The following is an 8,107-nucleotide window of genomic DNA, read 5'->3' as shown; positions in this document are numbered from 1 at the left end:
CTAGATCGGTTTGGCTTTTCTGCCTCAAGCCTCAGCTCTCCAGGAGTGTAAGCAGAAAGGGGAGGGGTACTGAAGGTACATTACCCCACCTCCTCCAACTATACCCATTTAGCAATACATCTAAGCACGTGCAGAGTATCTTTCCGTTTTCACTGGGAAACTGCAGCTTCTGCACAGTCAGAACTGGGGAGCTGGGTCTCCCTGCAAGGCACGATTGCACAGGTGGCTTCCATGCACCTCCATGTCACCTCCTATGAAAGCATACTGAGGACCCCCCCCACACCCACCCCACACCTTTAGTGGTATTCCCATAGCAAATCACTGTAACTCCAACAGTTTTACTCTACTCCCAATGGCACACTTTTCCATTGTCTCTCAAATCAAAAGGGTGGCAACTAGTAATTGCTAAGGGGCATATAGTCCAACCCTTTGCAATGAAGGAATCTCAGCCAAGTTCATTACCACACCCTGGGAATGCAGAGAGATAAATCACAAACTAAACAACTCGATGTACTTTACAAAAATTCATTAACAACAATGTGCAGCACTTCAATACCATGAAATCTTCATACATACCCAACTCCTTCAACCATTCCTCATCAGGCTTTGCTTCTAGACTCTCCTCTGCACACCTTCCAGCTTGTCAACATCCTTTTTAAATTGTGGCACCCAAAACTGGATGCAGACTTCCAGGTGGGGTCTGACCAGGGCAGAATAGAGTGGAACTATTACTTCCCTTGACCTGGACACTAGACTTCTGTTGATGCAGCCTAGAATAGCATTGGCTTCATATCACAGACCAGCCTTTTATGTTGCCAGTCTTAGCCATATTGAACTTATTTGAAGGTACTAACGAAGATGTCACATTCAAAGACTCAGTATTTGTTTGTTTTAGTAACAGCACACCTAGAAATAGTGCACTAAAGGCTCACATTAGAAGATACTTTCCTTGGACTCATGGTATGGTAGGTTTTGGACCATTGCTGTAGCTTAAAGAGTAACATATCAACTTCCAAAATGCACAAGGACACACAGAAAGAGCCAAATTTCCCATCATTTCATATTCCGTTTTTAATTGAATTACGAACCAGGCAGAGGGCCTTCTCGGTAGTGGCACCCTTCCTGTGGAACTCCCATCAATCAGATGTCAAGGAGATAAAGAACAGCACAACGTTTAGAAGACATCTGAAGGCAGCCTTGTATCAGGAAGTTTTTTTAATGTTTGATGTTTTATTATGTTTTGATACTTGCTGGAAAGGGTATAAATAATAAATTTCTTTCTTTCTTTCTTTCTTTCTTTCTTTCTTTCTTTCTTTCTTTCTTTCTTTCTTTCTTTCTTTCTGCTTACACTGAATACTTAGATATTCTGAAAGGTTGCAAGGGCCCTTATGGTCCTGCATTTAAAAGTTTGAAAACATTTGTTTTTCAAACAATCTATTTTGAAAATTGTCTTCTCACATGGGCCCCTGCTGGAATACTGGGTTTCCAATAGCTTTTTGAGGCTCTCCAAAGCCCCACCTTCTCATAGGTTTCCTGATGCCCATTCGACTGTTTCAATCATCAGAACTGGCATTTTCACAGGTGCCACACAATACCCACACTATCTGTAATGACTAGATCTTTTTATGTGGCAGCACCAACACTTTGGAACTCCCTGTCTATTGAGGTCAGCCAGGCACATTTCCTGTATTTTTTTCAGTGCCTGCTAAACACACTGCTATTTAGACAAGCCTATTCAGGTGTTTAGGAAGTTTGTATGAGTTATGATTTGTTTTAGTCTATTCTATTGCCTGAACTTTCGGTATGGTTTAAACTATGGCTGTAACTTTCTTTATAAAAAATTTTAAAAATCTTTTTGTAAACTCTTTTGGTCCGCCCCCCCCCCCCTGCAGTCAAGTGGCAGATACATTTTATGAAATAGATAAATAAATGCCAACCACCCCGGCTGTCCATAGTTGTCATTGTGTTCAAGTGTACTCAAAAGAATTCGCAGTAGAATTAGACACATTCATATGCATGGACCTCTAAAAGCAGTAGCTTTTAGTAGCTCTGTTCCTTCACCATAAGAATATGATACATGTATCAGAAAGGCAAAAATGCACAAATAGTGATGCCCAGCCCTTTTGGGTATGTGTGGCCCAAGTTAGACCAACCACAGGTCAAGTCCTTATGCCAGATACATAACTGCTTCCTGTTAGTCACACATAGGCCACAGCCAGAACCACAAACTTTTTGCGGTAGCTGAGGAGTGTCACAAATTTATATATGTATAAAAGGCAAAGAAAAGCACATATAAAACTCTGTACATGGTTATTAAAAATGAACAAAACAAGAAGCTTTGCTTCAACCTTTAATATAAATGCAAATCAACAGTTGTATATGCTTAAAATGTTTTTGCTCAATATGAAATTTTATTTAAAAACATGCTAAAAGTGTGTAGTTAAATAATCAAAGCAACATTTGTTTTCTTTTTGAGGAAATGCATACCCACCCCCCAGATGCATACCCACCCACCAAAAACGTAGTTTTAAAATAAAGTCAGTCAGCATCCCTTTTGCCAAACAGTTACAGGACAATTAGTATTCATTAAGAGTATAATTTCCCTTGAAATATCTGGTTTTCTTAACTTAAGAACAGTATTGCTTTTGTGTTGTCTATGCAGCAATCTGCCCTGCCCTATGTGGGGTACAACTGCACCCACTCCCATGCTAAGTGGAGCTGTTTTCCTTTTGTTCTGGCCCCCCATTGGCATCACTACCTGCAATGGGGGACTCACATACACCTCCCACATGCCAATTGAGTCATCTTTTTCCTCCCTCAGGGCATGAGCACAGGGGACTCCGGTGAGCCCAAGGCTCCAGAGTGCCCAACACCAGCTTTCCATGGCTATCCATGGTTTGTTTCATTCTCGGCAGCATGGTCTGGATAATGCTTAAAAGACTACAGGAAATATCTATGTGCTATGCATTCATAAAATGTAAGTGAGCACTCTACAAAAAAATAAGGTTTAAAAGAAGGCAAAATGGCCAGCTACCTGATCCTAGGCCTTGTTGTTAGTGAGGAGGTAAAGTAGTATCTGGGCTATACCACTATGCATTCATGGTTTCTTCCTACATGGAAAACATTATCATGTCAGGGAGAAGGATAGTCTAGAATCCTTTTCCCTGGCACCTAATTTCTATATATGGTGGGACTGTGTGAGCCATATGCTGCCTGAAATGGAACAGCTCTGATACAGCTTTAGCCACCTCAGTGAAAATTAGCAGGGTGTCCTAGTGCACCGTCAGAGACCAAGACATAATCCAGGGATTGCAATCAGATAATCTGATTATCCATTAGGAACAGGGTATAGAGGTGCTTCACAATTCAGATATACAGAGACAGGTGTTTTAAGTATAGATATCTGTTGTTAACACGTTTACATATTTGCTGGAAGAAACCTAAGTCTACCAATGCACAACATGTGGAGCTGCTGTTGGTTATCAGTGAATTAGGCTTTTTCTGCCTTATAGTTAACAATTTTATCTTTTTTTAAATGGAAACCCTGAAAAAAAAATCACCAGAGATTAACATTCAACAGATACCACTGTGCAACTTTGAAAGGATTTTCAATTCATATTGCTGCTTGCTTTTCTGTGAGGTAGCAAGAGCTGGTTCAAGGATAACAGTTGTGTTAATTAATTCCTCTAACATTCTAGAGAAAGGTATTTACAAACTCACGAGTATGAATGCCATATTAGGGGATAAATACAGACGAACTTAAAGCACATGAAGACAGAATGAGCTAGAATGAAGAACATGGAACTTTCTGCCCAACCCAGTAAAACTAAGTTCTCCCGTCTGCCCCAGCAACATCTCTTTATTTATCTTCTTACATTTATATCCCCTTACTTCCATCATAGAACTCAAGTGACCCCTGTACAGTTTAGTAATGAAACATATCACACTGTGATCACATTGCACATTCCGTCCCATACAGACAAAGCCTGTGATTTGGAATGGGAGAAGGAAAATGCATTATAGCGGAGCATTATAACAGAGCTGAATCTCTCAGGTGATCAGAATCATGTCGTGAGGGAAGAGTGGGACCTCACTCCAGGGACCCTGGAGCTATTTAAATCACGCGGTGGGCAGAGGTGTGGAGAGCAGACTCCCCACTTCCAACCTCTGTATCATACATGGAGCGTGATGGAACAGCAAGCATGGTTGTGCTCTACAGCTCCATGGCTATGTTGTGAATGAGAAAGAAGGGGGACTTGCCCTTTTTAGCAGAAGCTTCATGTTCCTTGGCAGATCTAGTTCTATCTTGGATACAGGAAGAGAGTTGTAAGATGACATCGGTTTAATCTTACACTACGAAGCATTTGTCTTAGACTTGAAGCATTTGTCCTGCAGACAAGTGCCAATTTAGGCCCCCCCACCAGCCAATGGCAACATGTAATTGAGCCACTGGTAAGTGACATACTGATATACATCTCTGAAGTCAAGCCTCAGCAATTGACATGGAGGAGTGATGTACTCCAAGCTGGATTTTTCACCTTGTTTTGTTTTCTTTCTTTTTATTCTAATGCCTGCTTAAATGACATAAGAATGTGAGATTTGGGAGAGTGGGAATAGTTTAACTTAACTGGATGCGGGAAAATCTATGGTAAAAATGAGAAAGAGGTAGAGATGTGGCGTGATATTTAATAACGGAAACATTTTTTTAAAGCACTCATTCACACATACAGGCACAACCTTGGGCACCTGTCCATTCATAAATCCCAACTCAGAACAAATCAGACATAACTCTTAATACACGTGGTCCCATTTTCCCCAATTTAAAAGTAAGCCATCTTCTTGCAACCTCATCTGAATATCTCAAGGTCTTAAAAAGTAAATATGAATGAAAAAATATTTCCCAATATGGCTAGTAGAGCATCAGCAAGGCATCACTGCAAGGACTTACACCTTTATCTGAGAACCAGTAAGTCCTGACAGTATGTAAATGCCTACCATTCTGAGGCTGCTGTACACACAGCACAACTGTACACATGAAGAGCCTCAATACAGGGCCAGAGACAGCAGAAATGAGAAAGCAAAAAAGGAGTGGGGAGCAGCAAGTGTGGACAGAACAGAAGCCAAAAGCACTCACTGCAGGAGGAGACAGCAGGACACTCCCTTTACTTCCTTGGTAAGCAACCTGTAAGTGTGTGCCAAACTTTTAGAATTTGAAGAGTGGGGACCTTTTTGATTCCATGGGTCAGCTCATTATCAGGCTTGGCTGCTCAAGGAAAATTCGACAGATTGGGCAACCTACCTTTCAATCACATGATGTTAACATGACATTTCATGATTGACAGGCAGGTTGTCTCACTCACTTTTCAAAATCCCTTGCATGGTCTTCCCAAGCACCTGACAGTGCTTTGGAATGTGTGGATGATACAAGCTTCTCAAAGCCTGCACTTAAGAGCTTCTCCCTGGCTGTGCACAAGGAGCACTGGATGGTTTTAATGTTGCTCAGTTTCGCTGTGCACACCTATTCCCAGCAGGTTCTTTTAAATGTAGGCTTCCTTCTGTTATCTTCCCCCCACATGGAGAGCAGATATTAGCACTTTGCCAGTCCTGTGGCTGGGGCTCACCAGAGAAGTACCAATCCATCCATAGAGTTTGGGAAGGCCTTTATTTCTCCCTTCCCCTGGAAGGTACCTGAAATTAAACGGAGCGTAATTTAACCCCCACTTATCAGCTGATGAGTGAGGGTTACATCCTGCTGCATTATGTCCTGCCAGACTTGAACCGTGCCCTCCTGCCCATCAGTTGACATCACAAGTGATGCCAGGTGATTGACAGGAGTGTGTGCTTTGGAGGAAATAGCACTGTTGGGCCAAGACTGGCTTGGAGGTTCCCCAACCTGGATTGCAGTAACCAAGGCAGAAAGGAAGCAAGTATGTGACTCTGTATATGCTTCATACATACCCCCCTGATATGAGTACACACATACCCTGCATACTCCATACATACCCCCTGATATGAGTGGCGATTGCTTTCATGGTGAGTGTTCTTGTACCCTGTAGCTGTACCCTCAGATGGTTAGTCCAATCCACTTCTGGACTGGGTGAGTATAAGAGAATGTTGTCAGTTCTGGCGAATGTCAGAAATAAGGGAGCTACACAGCTACTTTGGGGCCAATAAGCACAGTTGAAAGGACAACATCTAACTGAAGCAACACTATAAGCAAGTCGACCAAAGTGGTTCAGCTTTCTTTTCCATTCACATCTTCTTTTTATGGAGCAGCAAAATAAACAGAAATCCCCTTGTGAAACTGAGATCAAAGAGAGGGCATTATTGCAAGAAACAGCAACAGACAGAGGTGTATGTTCAAGGACATGCAGGAATGTTGACAAAAAAGTGTGCAATGTGCGATGCAATTCTGAACAACCTTTGAAAATGGAAGGCAGAGCAGCCGTCTTGTGTGCAAAGACACACATACGCATTTGAAATGAACAAAAGCTATCCCTAGTAAACATATTGAGCAAAACACCAAATTCATCCCCTTGCAGTCATTTCTATTTGGATCTGCCACACACTTTACTTGCTTCTCATCCCCTTCATCTCCTTTGTTGAAATGCAAAGTTTGGAATAATTGCAAATATTATGAAACTGTTTCTCAGAAAAACTAACAATTACGATCCTTGAAGGGCAAGATGGCGCTATCCTTATTTCAAGCTTCACAAAACTCATGGAATTAGAATGAACAGCCCAGCTTGGGACTTTAAATTTGTGCACCAGTGTTTTCATGCAGATCACTTTAGGACCCATATATACAGTTAAGCGGCAAATAATTTCCATGACTTTGGGCAGCAGGCAGGGGATTGTGTGTTTGTCTGGACAGTCTATATATCAACACAAAGGCTTCATTTCTGATATTCTATTTTATGTGAATGAATGATTAGTTTTGGTTATTTTAGAAGAGGGATTATTTGAGCATGCCATCTCCTCCCCACCCGCAGCCTAAATGGCACAGTCCTGGAAAATCTTTATTACTTGATTAGCTTGATAAGGCAGGCACTTTGTAAAGGGCCATCCCACAGTTTATTTTTAACATGGAGGTCCATTTCTAAGTTGTAAGATGTGAAGCCAAAACTCCTGTGTGAATGTTTCAGAACTGCAGGAGGAACTGTTATTAATAGAAATAAAAAATATATTATGCTACCCAACGTAAGAGGGCTTTTAAATAGCAGGGGCAATGTAAATTTTCATTTTCCACAATTCATCACTCTTTTGGAATCTCTACGACTTGCCAAGGATCTGCGTGGTGAGCACGAGGATTTCAAGTAAGTTTATGACAGTTCTGCATTGAAGGAATTGGAGAATGAGAAAAATGGTAGAGCTTAGATATTTCTTTCATTTCTTTTGATCAGTTTCTACTTCACAACAGCCGTTCAAACGGTTAACACTGATTTGCAAGATTGTCTACATTTCTAATTAAAAGGTTGCATATCAGCTGACTGTTAAAGTTCAATATATTTTACCAGTTGAACCGATGCAATGCCGTTCACTGTCTGGAAACATATAACTTGGGTAAAATGGACCAAAACACTGTCTGCATTTTTGAATTCTCCCAGGGAGTATGCCTGGGGACTGTAATGACGAGCCTGTCAAAATTTACTACTACACTCACAAAGTGCATTAGGATTCAGAACAATGCATAGGTTCGGTTTTTATGCTTGAGATTTTTCAGGCCTTGCTGAAGGTTTTGTAAAAAAATAACCTAGGCTGGACCTCAGCGCTTACCTGTCAACTCACAGGACTCCAGGGCTTAGAAGGCTGGAGAGGGCTGACAATCTGCATTAAACATGTACTGGTTTAATAATACACAATTCCCCAAACTCTGATAGCGGAAGCACAATTTTTTCTGGAAAAAGTTCATTCTTAAACCACAAAAAGCCTGAATGTGTTAAAAGTCACCCCCTTCAGAGGAGCCCCTTCCGCATCTCTCTTAACCAGCAGGTAATTCTGCTCTTTTCTCTGTGACTGGGAGTGAGCAAATAATCTAGCCACATGCCTTGCAGCAACTGTGCCCCATATGGTGTCTGAATGAAAGGAGGAAAAGCAGAAGTATAGT

This window comes from Podarcis melisellensis (genome assembly GCF_964234715.1).
Source record: "Podarcis melisellensis genome assembly, chromosome: 9".
NCBI lineage: Eukaryota > Metazoa > Chordata > Lepidosauria > Squamata > Lacertidae > Podarcis > Podarcis melisellensis.
The sequence above is the reverse complement of the archived record's forward strand: the minus strand, read 5'-3'. Positions refer to the sequence as shown.